The 12,993-nt window shown below is 43.7% G+C and overlaps 1 protein-coding gene across 3 annotated transcripts in view; it reads left to right on the forward strand.

Annotated features, from left to right (window-relative positions):
- The first annotated feature begins 210 nt into the window (after positions 1-210).
- Positions 211-12,993, forward strand: part of CENPF (centromere protein F) — a 389,482-nt gene continuing 376,699 nt past the window's right edge. Inside the window, exon 1 of one of the 3 annotated variants that reach the window (XM_085612916.1) lies at positions 211-347. The gene's annotated coding sequence lies outside the window, so the exon portion shown is untranslated. Of the gene's footprint in view, positions 348-6,131; positions 6,244-12,993 lie in introns of those variants that run through there. The other 2 variants (XM_085612917.1, XM_085612918.1) reach the window with 2 other exon arrangements.

Consider the following 12,993-nt stretch of genomic DNA (forward strand, 5'->3'; position numbering starts at 1 on the left):
CGCTCTCTCGATAGATATTGTTTTAATTCAGAGTGCTGAAAATGAAATCAATGACTACGATACAAGGTTTTGGTGAGCATTTTCTTATCTCACGATATTTCTCTCTATAATGGAAACACTCTTTAAAGATGGCCGCCACTTTCAGTTAGTGATCTGAGGATTTGGACAATGGAGTTCTTTCGTCTTTCTTCTGTTTCCATAGCAGTAACCGTTGTGCGTAGGCTGCTAGACAGACAGAGGCGCGGACTTTGAATCCGGGTTTATGACAACAACTCCAATCGCCTACGTCAATAAAGAATACTACTGAAGACATCTGGTGGCGAGGGATCAGCGACCGATTTTTGTATGTAAGTGGCGTCATTTTTTCACTATGGGGAATGGTACAATGTGGGTGACAGACCTTATTAACTTAATCTTTCAACACTTTGTAATTTTCAGTGTGCCGCCCTCCCATACCTCCTATAATGGCTCGCTTCTGTTAATTTCAATAAGATCTTTAACGCCAGTCGAATGTCAACACTTTTAAAGGTCTGGTGTAACATCCCCCTCATTTGCTGTCCCAGTATACTCTGTCCACATTAAACCATCGTAACAGGTCGAATGCATATTTAACGTCATACTCCCAGAACTCCTGCACTGCCCGGGTCACCTCTTCTGACTTAAATGGGAGCGTACTTCCTGGACAACCATATGTTCTCCCTCACTCCCTGTTCTTGTTTTGCTCGTTACTGTTTACAGGAACTCCTACTCACACAGCGGAGAGTTGTAACATCTCACTCACCCCTGCTATTTAATAAACCAGTGTGATCCGTGAGTTGTGGACTTTTGTTCGTTCATTTAATCCAGTTGGCCTAACACACAAAATGACAAAAGGAAGTGAGACACATGTCCATAAATAATGTGACTATCCAAAGGCCAGTGCAACATATCGACCCGGCTCAATAAGAATTCAGAGCAAAGGTATCTTCCTTTTATGACATGTGTCTCGCTTCCTTTTCCCAATGTTGGTAAGTTTTACGGTGCTAGTAATAAGTTGTTAGTAACTCCTTAGACTAATACGACTGTATTCCAGTAATTCTATTGTTTTTGCGGTCTAGAATTCTTTGAGTTTCGTATGAGCTTGCAACTCCAAATTGGAATGTCACTCGGGCACGATACATGTAGGCTGGTTTGTGATTTATTGGCAATTGGTGACTGTGGCTCTATACCTCTGCCTTTCCCACATGGTTATGGTTTGGCTTTCTTAATGGTACATTTTTACTGTGTATTCATTTAATGGCATTTTTTTGAAACACACTTCCTTTGGTGTTCTTACTTACCTTCATTCGGTTTTTTGATGCATGATATCTCTTGCGCTGTGTTATGCTCACATTCATTTAACATCATTTTGCAGTTGTGGTACCCGCTTATATATAGTTTCTTTGTTTTATTTTTGGATTTCTTTTCTTTTGATTCTCCCCTAAAGTGTAAATCTGTCCTGATGATGACCTTAGAATAACATAGGTCGAAACGCCGTTGACGCCCACTGTAGGCATACAGTCATAAGGAAGCATTAACTGCCATATTCTGTTCTTGTTATTTATTGGACTGTTTATTTGTTTTAATTGTGTTCCCTTTTTGCCATTTGTTCTTTGTTTTACACAGTATATTATGTTATGAATTATGTTTTTTGTGTTATTATGTGAGCACCATGTTTTTGTAATTGTCTGTTTACATTTTGCTATTGCAGTAATAAAAAATATTTTTTTGTAATAACCTTCTGTGTTGGGTACCTCTCCTTCTCTTAAAGTCTTTGTTTGCCTTAATTTTTTTTCCCTTCTTTATTTGACTAATTTATTTGTAATACTGATTGCAAATTTATTTTCCTTATGTATTTTTTCTCGAATCATTGTAGCTTTAATTTTGTTTATTTACCCCAGGTTTGGTAAATAGGGTTATCCCGTTTGTTGTAATCGTCAACTTTCTAATAGTGACATTTTCAGAATTGTGAATTAGAATACGACTTAACAATTAAACAGGGTTTTAAATCACAATTCATTTGAGTGACACACCATATCTCTATCTGCTCCCAAAGTTAAGTTACCACTTCTTAAATGTAATAAGGTAACCCAGAGTTAGTCGATGCGAGAGAGAGGCTTTACAAAATTGAAAAACGACTACAAGAGTTTTTCGCTACCAGGACATGTAAAATTGAAACTTACATCTACTACATTTTAAATATAGTGCACCCTGACATATGAGCCTTAAAGGCCTACTTCAGGGGTGACTTATAATTATTAAAAAGGAAGGTTTACTTGTCTATGTCGAAGTGGCAGTTTAAAACTGCACTATAAGTTGTTTAGGAAAATGGCATAGATCTTACCTCATTTCAATTTGGCTACTTATGTCATCGAATATTTTAAGATGAAGGCTTGATTTACAATCGGTGGACCTGGGTGCAAGCTTCCTTGGAACTGTTAGGTCTTGTTCATCCTCAAGCTGATTGTGCAGTCTGATGCTTTTGTACATGTTTACTTATACATGTTTTTATTGTTTTTTTGACGTCTATAAGTTTGGGCCGTCTATCTTCCCTTTTGTGTAGATCAGGCATATGGTGGAGTTAAGCCACATAGGGAGAATTTTGAATTCTATTGCACCGGTATTCTTAAACAAGTAAACATTTGTTTGGGCAGTAGTCTAGAGCTGGCTGCTTTATCTTTAGAGAATAAATAACATTTTTGATTTAAGTTGAGAACCATTTCAGCACTTAATTTTATTGCTTGCAACTGATGACCTTTCATCGCTTGCTAACTAGTAGTCTGGGGTTTCAGCGTGCCTGTGGTGGTATAGCATGGCTCTCATTAAAACATGCTTTATAATGGCGGTCTTGGATGTTCCTCTGTATGGCTCGGCTTGTGAATCCTTAACTTTGAGTAGTGCCCCAAGCTACCAGTTTCAAAATTGTTCAGACATTTCATCCTTGCCTTTTCATATTTCTTTTATTTCCTCTCTTTTTTTCCTTCTTTTTATCGAACATTTTCATTCTTTTCTTAGCATATTTGTTCTCTGGCTATAGGCCTATTCTCTAGTGTTCAATTACTGATTTGTTCTTCTGGCTATATTCTTTGGCTAAATAGGCTATATTGCCTCCTAAAATCCTATTGGCAACCTCTTACTCTGGGTGTTCAACTTCACACACACATTTTTTTGGAGGGGGGGGGGGGGAGTTGAATACGATTTTAACATGCTCCCCTTCTTTGTTCAGTAGCAAATTCGTTTGCACTCTTTTCAGTTTGAGACTAGTTTATATACTGGTTTCTGTCATCAAGCTCAATGGGAAGGGTTGAGTCTCTGCTTGTTCGTTCATAAATGACCAATCTCTGTTCTCATGGCATTGTGGTAGCTTTCAATGCTCTATTGCAGTTCTGCGTTGTGGTAATGTGTCCATGATTCCTCGTGAAGAAAGATATAAGATATGAATGAGGATTACTTTTCATTACAGAGGACAGAATCCACTTTTGAATAACTGACAGTTTATGACACTAGGTCTGTCTTAGGACAGAAAGCTTCAAAAAATGTATCTTTAATATTTTCTGCCATTGGATGTTGTTGTCGAGTAGGGATGAGAACTGCTCTCCTGGTATTGAAGTACTCCCTGTTTCACCTTCCCATAGCCTAGCTTGGCACTAAAATCTACTGCAACCAGAACATAATTGCTTGCATATTCACCAGCATGATTAGGAATGCTTCAAGGTACTCAAATGGAGACTAAATCTAGTTTTGAGAACTAAGCATATCAATCTAATTACTGTTTCTGTGCGCCTGCCTATATGATGTCGGACTACATACTTTGGACGTTGCCTGTGTGTGTAGGACTGTCTGCATATTTGATGGTCTGTGTACGAGTGCTTATAAATCTTGTGGTATGTGTGCATGGGAACCTGTGATTTTATCTGCATACGGGCATTGATGTTGTGTGTCTCTTATTGCACATACTATACAGTAGCAAACTGTGAGAAAGTGCCATCTTTCTTACATGGTGTGCCCCCACCTTTTGCTGAGTTGCTGAATTACTTTGACTGAGTGGGGCCTAGGCTCCTGCCAATCAGGTGCCCAGGGCCTATGTTCCTTCCCTAAAAACTGTGCTGAAATCTAAAAACCAAATTGGCAAACCCTGGCCACATGTCAGCCCTTGGTAAATGGTACACTAAGTACCCAGGGCCTTGTGACCAGGGAAGGCCACTAAGGGCTGCAGCACTTATTGTTCCACCCTTAGAGGCCCTGTACCCTGACACAAACACACTGCCCTTGCAGGCTGAGTGTCTGGGTATAGAACAAAACAGAGAGTCGACCTGGCACACATCCCTGTGTGCCATGCCCACAACAATACATGGCCCTGGCATACATCAGCCACCCCTCTAGTTGGGTGCCCTATGACAGTGGTGTGGGTACAGGAGCATGAGCCCTGTGCCCCTACAGTACACAGGTCCATTCCTGGGCACTGTAAGTGCAGTGCTGCCATTTAAGAGTATATGGTGCTGGGAAATCGTCAACACGAACTCCACAGCACCATGATGGCTCCACTGAAGACTGAGAAGTTTGGTATCAAACTTCTCAGCACATTAAACCCGCACCGATGCCAGTGCAGGATTTAATGCACAATGCACGACAGAGGGCATCTTAGAGATGCCCCCTGAACCTAACCTACAATCCAAGTCTGGTCTGTTGGGCTGCCTAGGCTGCCACACAGCAGACAAGTTGCTGGACCCCTGGCTAGAGAGCCATCCGCTCTCCTGGGCCTGCAACAATGCACATCCTGGGCGAGGTGCTAGGTCTCCTCCCCCAGGATGGGCAGGGGAAGCTTCAAAGGCATGCCGCCTGCTTTGGCCCTAGCCCTACCGGCCTGTCGACCCTCAAACCTGCTCCTGCTAAATTCCGGCATCTCCTGTGGCCAGCAACCTCACAAACCCCGGAGGACCTGGCTACCTTGTGACTCTGAGCATCTGGGACTCCCACGAGCAGTGGCAATGCTCAAAGCAAGTAACTGACCCCTGGCATCAGCCAGGAACTGCGAACCCTGCACACTCTGCACCCGCCAAGCCTGGCCTGTGCTGGAGTAGACAAACACCACGAGGACGTCCCCCCGGTGACTGTGACCCCGAATCTGTCACCCAAGGACCCACCTCAGTATCACAACAGTAACCAAATCGTATTTACTCACCTGTTTCGAGGAACTGTCCCAGGACTGAATCTAGGATCCAGTCCTGGAGTTAGAAAAGTAAACCTAAAAGTAATCAATTGCATTTAACTTGAAATTCCCATTGAGCTCAGTGTATTATTGTTTGAAATTGTGTTGCCTATTGCAACAAACTGTTAACTATTGCATTCAAAAGTCAATTGCCTAGTGCAAAGTATTTAACTTAAGCATCTCATTCTGAGAAAGTATATATTGATACCTATTGTTGGTTCTAAAATAAAACAACCATATATTTTTATAGACAAACCATTGGCCTAGAGTTCAGTTCTTGAGTGTGTGAGACCATTTGCTGATATCTAACTCTAGCCTCTGCCAAACCTCTGGGGACTGTGGACTCTGTACACACTGTACCTATTTGGGAACAGTATATACAGAGCCACTTTCCTACACAAACTAATTGACTTTGTCTAAGATTTTTATACTGAATATGGTGAAATGTTCAGGTTTGTCATGTTTTGTACATTTTGCATGCGGTGACTAGAATGGCGTTTCTTCATGTGCTGTATGTAGTGAGATGTTATTTTGGGATAATGTAGATGCAAGTACATATCACAAACTCTATTTTATTGAAGGCAAAGTTTAAAGAAACAATGCAATGGGCAGGTGGCTTGATGTGTTTGCTTTCCGGAAACTGTTTACAAAAATAGTTCAAATTTAATATTTTTACCGAATAAATGAATGAGTGAGTGTGTTATTCGGTTGGGTGGAATACCTGGAAAGAGCAAAAAACTGAATTTATAATTACTTTTCATACAGATTTTCATTCAACAGTCCTGCTCTCTCAAATGCTTTAAAAACGTGTTGCTGCTTCCCAACTTAATTGTGCTTCATTTACTGACCTTGGAAGTATGGACGATAGCCTGCCTTTTTTGAGATTAAAATTCTTGACTTTCAGATCAAAGCAGATGCCAATTATTACTTCACAATGAACCGCCTTGACAGCTTAAAGATGAACACAGATGATTTTGATGAATGACCTGAGTTATCTAACAATGTCATGTCAACGGGTAACTCACCATGTCAACATCTTTCTCACTTGCATGTCCACTAAAAGTAGGTGTAGATTTTATAAGGTAGGACCAGTTGGTCAGGTGCAAGAGGCCAGTTTTGTAAGGCACTTATATGTAGTATTGCCTCTTTTGGGTCAGGCTCAGTAGGCATGCAGATAAGTATTCTTTTGTGTCTATCGGTGTAAAGGAAGGGTGGTTTGTTCATTTAGCCATCTAGCTACAAAGCGTTTCGATTTTATCTGTATTTTTTTGTGGAATTCAGAAAAATGTGCTTCTATTTTGTTGCTTTTAAACTGTCTCAAATGTCCTTATCCAATACCTCTTGCTTATGCTGTTGTCAGACTTCCTGCTTTCTTGATTTGGGCTTTTCCCTGACACCAGAATTCTTGCTCCTTCCATACCTCTAGCCTTCTTGCTCGTTGCATACAGCTGTTTAAGTGGTTGACAATAATCCTGTCTTATGCTTGTTATTTTTAGCTAATATATGATGTTTCTGTTTCTACAGTTTTCCTGCCATGTGTCCGCATGTTTGTTGCTTCTCTAGTGTTCGATGGTCCTAGTTCACTTTCTTTCTTAGTTACCTTGTAAGCTAAGGCACGTTAATCCAACCACCTGGTACCAGTCTGCCCCAAACTATCACTTCCTTATAGGCTACCTTACATTGAACTGGTATCTTCAAGACTACAATTAGCATGTATGTCTTTGTTTCAGTACATAACATTCCCAGTACTTCATTAGCACTGAAACAGTGTCTGTGGCTGAGATGGGGGGAAATTGTTCAAAAGAACCTCCTTTATAACTTTGCGAAATTGGGTGCAAGGTCCTTTTTTTAACCTGGCATAATCTTTGATTATGTTCTGCAAGCCATCTCTTAAGTAACTTATGCACTTCAGTTTTCATGTTGAACGACTTAAATTAGTGCACCCACACCAACAACTGCAGATGTCAATCCCTGTTATTTAAATCCGATGTTTCGATTTGTGTAGTGCAGTGTTGCCAAATCTGTTTAAGAAGTCCGGTATCCCACACCATTATGACTTTATTGGTGACTTAATTGCCATTTCATAAACTTTGAGTCAAATTGGTGTGCAAAATGAGCAGCAGCTTCATGAGGCCGCCAGTACACTAGGACCTGAAGTTTACTATGGTTGTGAAGATATCCCTATAAATTTACAATCATTGGTAAAGGGAGGGATTGGGATTACTAAAGAGTGGCTCACCTTCTGGCAATCCAGCATTTCACTTACCTGAATGTTACGACCCAGGAAATTCTTCAAGCATTTACTGCACAAACCATCTGCACAAAGTACTGCACTCATATGTGCCCACTATACTATGACATATAACTATAAAGCCTGTAAAGGATTGTAACAGTCAGTCTAACTAGAGCTTCCATTTATGATCCATATCAATATGATAATGATGCCCAAATTGAATTAAAAACCAAGTGTTTCATCTTCTCACTCCTCTACGTTCATGCACAGTACCATGTGGCACAATGTGAACTTGAGATTTGTGTACTATATTGTATGATGGGCTCAGTTATCATATCAAGATTCTTGGTACCTAAAGTCAATGCTTATTTGTCAATACCACAATGTCATTCACCTTCAATATCTGCAGATGACAGTAGAAATGTTCACTAATCACCGAAGGAAGTAAACACAAGCCTGGCACAGATAGAAACATTACCGGTAACATGTTAGTTGCCGAGCCAATGCTGTCTTGCTATCACAACAACTATCTAAATGTCTCTTCATGATTGAAAATCAAGTACCGATATGTCAGTGGCGCCTTGATTTGCTGTATGAACAGCACATGTACAGCACTGCCAGGTGAATGTGCTTGATGCAGCAGTCTGTCTATTTTGCAGTTGATAAAAATTTCAACCATAGTGGACTGAGTAGATCTTTGAGCCAATAAATTGAATTACACAGTATTGCTCAGTTACAAAAAGTTATAAACTTTCCCTGTTTGCATGCATGATGGCACTTGTAGTCATGAACCTTTAAATATGATTACAAGTACTCATAAAATAAGGAAAAAACATAGACTGGATGAGCTATGCATCCGAGAAATTGAAGAGACCTGAGCTCTGTGGCACCTTTGATTTATAGTGCTTCTTAAGTGGGAAACTGACAGCAAGCATTGGTAATAACACTTTAGGTGTAATGCCTCCACAAATGTTTGTCATGTGCTACAAGTATTTTCACTTTAGGCTTCTTAGTTTCTGAAAAGGAAAAAACCCTGAGGCTAATGTAGCTAATATAACAAACAGTATTTTGTTTTCTTCATATAAGGTCAATGTATATTATAACCCAAAAACTGTATCTGCAAATTCTGACCTTTCTTTGTGTATTAACGCTTCTGCAGGGCTCTACCAAACGGTAAACAATTGTTTCAGGTCAAAATAGCTATGATCGGAGGCAAAATAGGTGCTCCCACTTCAGTGAACCCCAATCTTCCGGAACCAAAGAGTTGTATCTCATTATTTTTATATAACTAACTTTAGTTACTAAGTACTTGAAAATCTTCTATGCAGCTCTCAACCTTGTTTTTTTTAATTTAAACTCTTTTTTTTGTTAAACAAGCTCATTGGATAGTACAATCATGTTTGCAAAAGCATGCACATTTTTGAGTTATGTTTACATTCAAACATCGTAATTTAGGAGAACAGGGATATGAGGGGGTGAAAAACATCGTAAACAAACGGGCACCCAGTCTCACCACCAACAATGTCTAGTAGTCGGGGAAGGATTGTGATTAAGCAGTCACCTCCTTGTGCTCAGCTAAGCCCTCTCTGGCTCTGTCATGGCTCTCTAATGACTCCCTATAAACACGCCATGGTGCCCACACTGTCTCCCATTTTTGGCACACCCTCTGCTTTGGTAGACAGTTTCCTCCGCCCTCTGACACCAGTCCAAGTCCCTCTCCGTCACTGAAGGGGGATGTGGCGCCTCCAGCCCTTGGCTATATTTCGCTTTGTTATCCTCGCTGCTAGCGTAAGCCAGATGTTTACATATCTTGGCCAGTCGGTCTCTCCCTTAATTATAAGCAAAAGCCACTTTGCGTCTAGTGGAACGTCTGTTCCCATTACTCTGCCATTATTGCCGTAACACTACGCCAAAATGGCGCAATATTAAGGCACTCCCAAAGAATGTGGAGGAAAGTGCCCTCCCGCTGGCAGCCCCTGATGCACTGCGGTGGCGTAGAGGGGTAATAGGAGCAATGCAATATCCTGAGTTGAACCAGGCAGAATTGTACACGTATCGCTATTTCCCATGGCCCCTGGAGTGCCTCTAGCCACTGCTCATCATCTGTGTTTGTCAGCGGATCCGGCAAGTTGTTTCACAAGCTTACGGTATATTGTTGAAGTTGCTTTTTCGGGAATGGGATCTATGAGTAATCTATCTTCTAGGGGGAATGGTTGGAAATGGACGTACCTCGATGCAGTTGTGTCAATAGGGCATGTGTGAGTCTCGGATAGTGAAATCTCTGGGTCTCAGCCAAGTCAAACTCCCGCTGCAGATCTTCAAACGGAAGTGGAGCCCCACCCCACCACACGTCTCCCAAACAATCGATTCCTATATTCTTCTCACCTCGTAGTGAGACAAACCCCTTTAACCCATCACCCGACCAAAGGGGTGTCCTGCTAGTCAATTTGTTCTGCCACCCTAGCGCCCGATTTTGCCTCCCTCCAACATGCCACCACGACAGCGGAGTGCGCAGGCTAATTGGGGGTCAGGCTTCCGCTCGTAAACAGCGGTTCACAGTTACCTGCTGGCATGGCGTCCCAATCTACCTTGTACGCTGGCTCGTCTCTATCCGCGTATACCCAGTCATTTACCACTAACAGCTGCAATGGCCAGTAATAGAGGCGAACATCCGGGGCAGCCATGCCTCCATCATACACCCCTCTTTGCAGCTTATGAAGTGCTATTCTTGGTGTACCTGCCTGCCATAGCAATTCCCAGGTATCTTGGGTGATCTTTTTGAAGACCGTCGGTGGGATGGGGCAGGGGGTGTTGTGTAGAATGTTTTGCAGGCGAGGTAGGGCCATCATCTTAAAAAGAGCCGCTCTGCCCGCGAGGGACAGCGGCAGGGCCCGCCAATTTTGCACGTCCCTGTGTAGTCTCACCAGCTGGGGGGTAAGATTCCTCCCTAGGAACAGCTGTTGGTCCCAGACAATCTGGATGCCCAGATATTGAATCCCTCTGTGACTATCGGTGCTGCACTTCGCTGGCAATCTCGGGGGGGAAAGGCCCGACAGCGTGAACGCCACTGATTTGGCCCAGTTTATAGTGTACCCTGAATAGGTCCCAAATAGCACAAAAATATGAAGTACCCTTGCAATAGAGTGATGGGGCCTCGTGAGATACAACAGGATATTGTTGGCATACAACGATATGCGATCTTCCCAGCCCCCGCTGTCTCAATGCCCCCTATCATAGGGTCCTTCCTGATCCAGTGCGCCATCGGCTCTAAAGCCAAAGCAAACAATAAGGGAGAAAGGGGACAACCCTGCCTTGTGCCCCTCTGCAAGTGGAACCGTTTTGTCAACACAGCATTAACTCGCACCTGAGCCATCGGGCCTTGGTCTCATCCATTTGCAGAAGTTGAGGCCGAAGCCCAGATCAGTTAACACAGCAAACAAGTAGGGCCATTCAATACTGTCAAAGGCCATGGAGGCATCAAGTGCCATTAGAGCTGTTTGCTGACCAGCGGGGTCCCTTGTCATGTGCAGCACTCCATACAATCTGCGTAGGTTATGTCGGGTGCTAATGTTGGGCATAAAGCCTGATTGGTCCCTGTGAATTAACTTGGTATCAGCCTATTTGCCAAGGCCTTGGCCAACACCTTTACCTAGACATTAAGCAGGGAAATTGGCCGGTACGACCTGCATTGATCTGGGGGCCTGCCTGACTTCTGTATAATCACAGTAGTGGCCACTCGCTGATCAGCGGGCAATTGGCCCTCTTCCTGCGCCTCTAGCAACATACTACGTAGTGGTGGCACTATTCTGGAAGCTAGGCCCTTCTATAGCTCAACTGGGATGCCTTTCAGGACTACCGCCTTTCCTGTCTTTAAAGACCCCAAAGCCTTCCACAGCTCTTCCTCCGTTATCTCGGCCTCACAAGCCTCCGTAGACACTACTGGCAATGAGTATTCTCTCAGTAATCCATTGCAGTCACTTTCAGATCTCTTTCTCACTGGCGAATAAACACCCTCATAGTAAGAAGCAAATGCCTCCATGATGTCAACACTAGACGCTTGGAGTGTGCCGTCCTTATCCTTGATATAGGCCACCCACGACCGCTCTATCACGGTTCTCCAGCCAGGCCAGCAGCCTGGACGCCTTGTCCCCCACATAATAAAGACGATGTTGCACTGCCAGAGCGGGCGCACGTTCCGCACCTTCGGCTGCCGCTCTGAGTTCGCGCTGACCCAGGGCCAAAGCATGTTTGCACCCCCTCGCGCCATAGCTTCCTCCTCAATCCAAAGTAGTTATTGCTCTAAGGACCTCATGTGCATTGCCTCCTCCTCCGTTAGGCCCCCTATAAGTGCCTGAGCTTGGCCCCTCACTACCGTTTTGTAGGTCTTCCAGATTGTTTGGTGTGAGTCTACTGATCCAGCATGCTCTTGGAAATACAAATTCGTTCCCTCATAGAGTTTGTGTCTCAGCACTGGGTTCAACTCAACTGCCACAGGTCTATCCTCGGGAACGCCCCCTTGTTGATGTGTGGACCCTGAATTGTGACTTCCACCGGGAAGTGGTCTGAGACACCCCTGACCATGTGTGTAGGGGGTAAAAAATCCCCCACCGCATCGCTCTGCGTAAATAGGTAATCTATTCTAGAGAAAGAGCCGTGGTGCGCTGAGTAGTATGTGTATTGCCGCTGTTGGGGGGTTTCGCGCCCGCCAGATGTCCACCAGCCCCAGAGCGATCAAGAAACTGGAGAGGAGTCTCTCACCCCCCTGCCCTATCGGTGCACTCGAGCGGTCCAGCTCCGGATCTAGAACTGTGTTTGCATCGCCCCCACCAAGAGAGTGCCCACAGGGAACCCTATGAGGATTTTGCTAATCGTTGGGAAGGCTATCTTTTTGAGCCTCTGTAGTGCATAAAACGAGCAGAGGTTTATGATTAGTCTCTCCCATCTCACCGTCAACGCAACCAGCTTTGTGGGACCAGACCCCCCTCTATAGTGAGCAGGGCATGCCGTCCACATCAGTATTCCCACTCCTCTGTCGTCGGACGTATACCCTGAGTGCGCCACTAATCTATATCTAAAGCGATCTGATGCTTTGTATTTGTACCCACTAAGGTGCTTCTCCTGCATCATTACGACGTCTGCGGAGTGCCTCTTAATGTGCTGTAGGGTAAGTGTGTGCTTGATTTTATTCCCCAGACCATTTACATTCCAGGTCCAGGCTCTGGCCCGTATTTGTGCTGGGCTATCTACTGTCGTAGCCATGGTCCCCAAAATCCATTGCGTACATTGACTCCCGATCCCCACCATTCTTGCATGCATGATAAATCTCTTCTGGTCTTGAGCTGGAAACATCAAAACAAGTAACAGAAATTGAACAATACCTCAACCCCCCCCAACCCTCCTGCAACCCTGCTCGGTGAGTAGAAACCCCTCGCATCCCCAACATAAAGAGTGCCTGTCACCCCAACTGTGTAATGGTAACAAGTAGTGAGGGGCGCCAGCCTACAGCCTTAAGGTACCTCCTGTAGCAAGCGGA

This window comes from Triturus cristatus, chromosome 6 (assembly GCF_964204655.1).
Source record: "Triturus cristatus chromosome 6, aTriCri1.1, whole genome shotgun sequence".
Taxonomy (NCBI): Eukaryota; Metazoa; Chordata; class Amphibia; order Caudata; family Salamandridae; genus Triturus; species Triturus cristatus.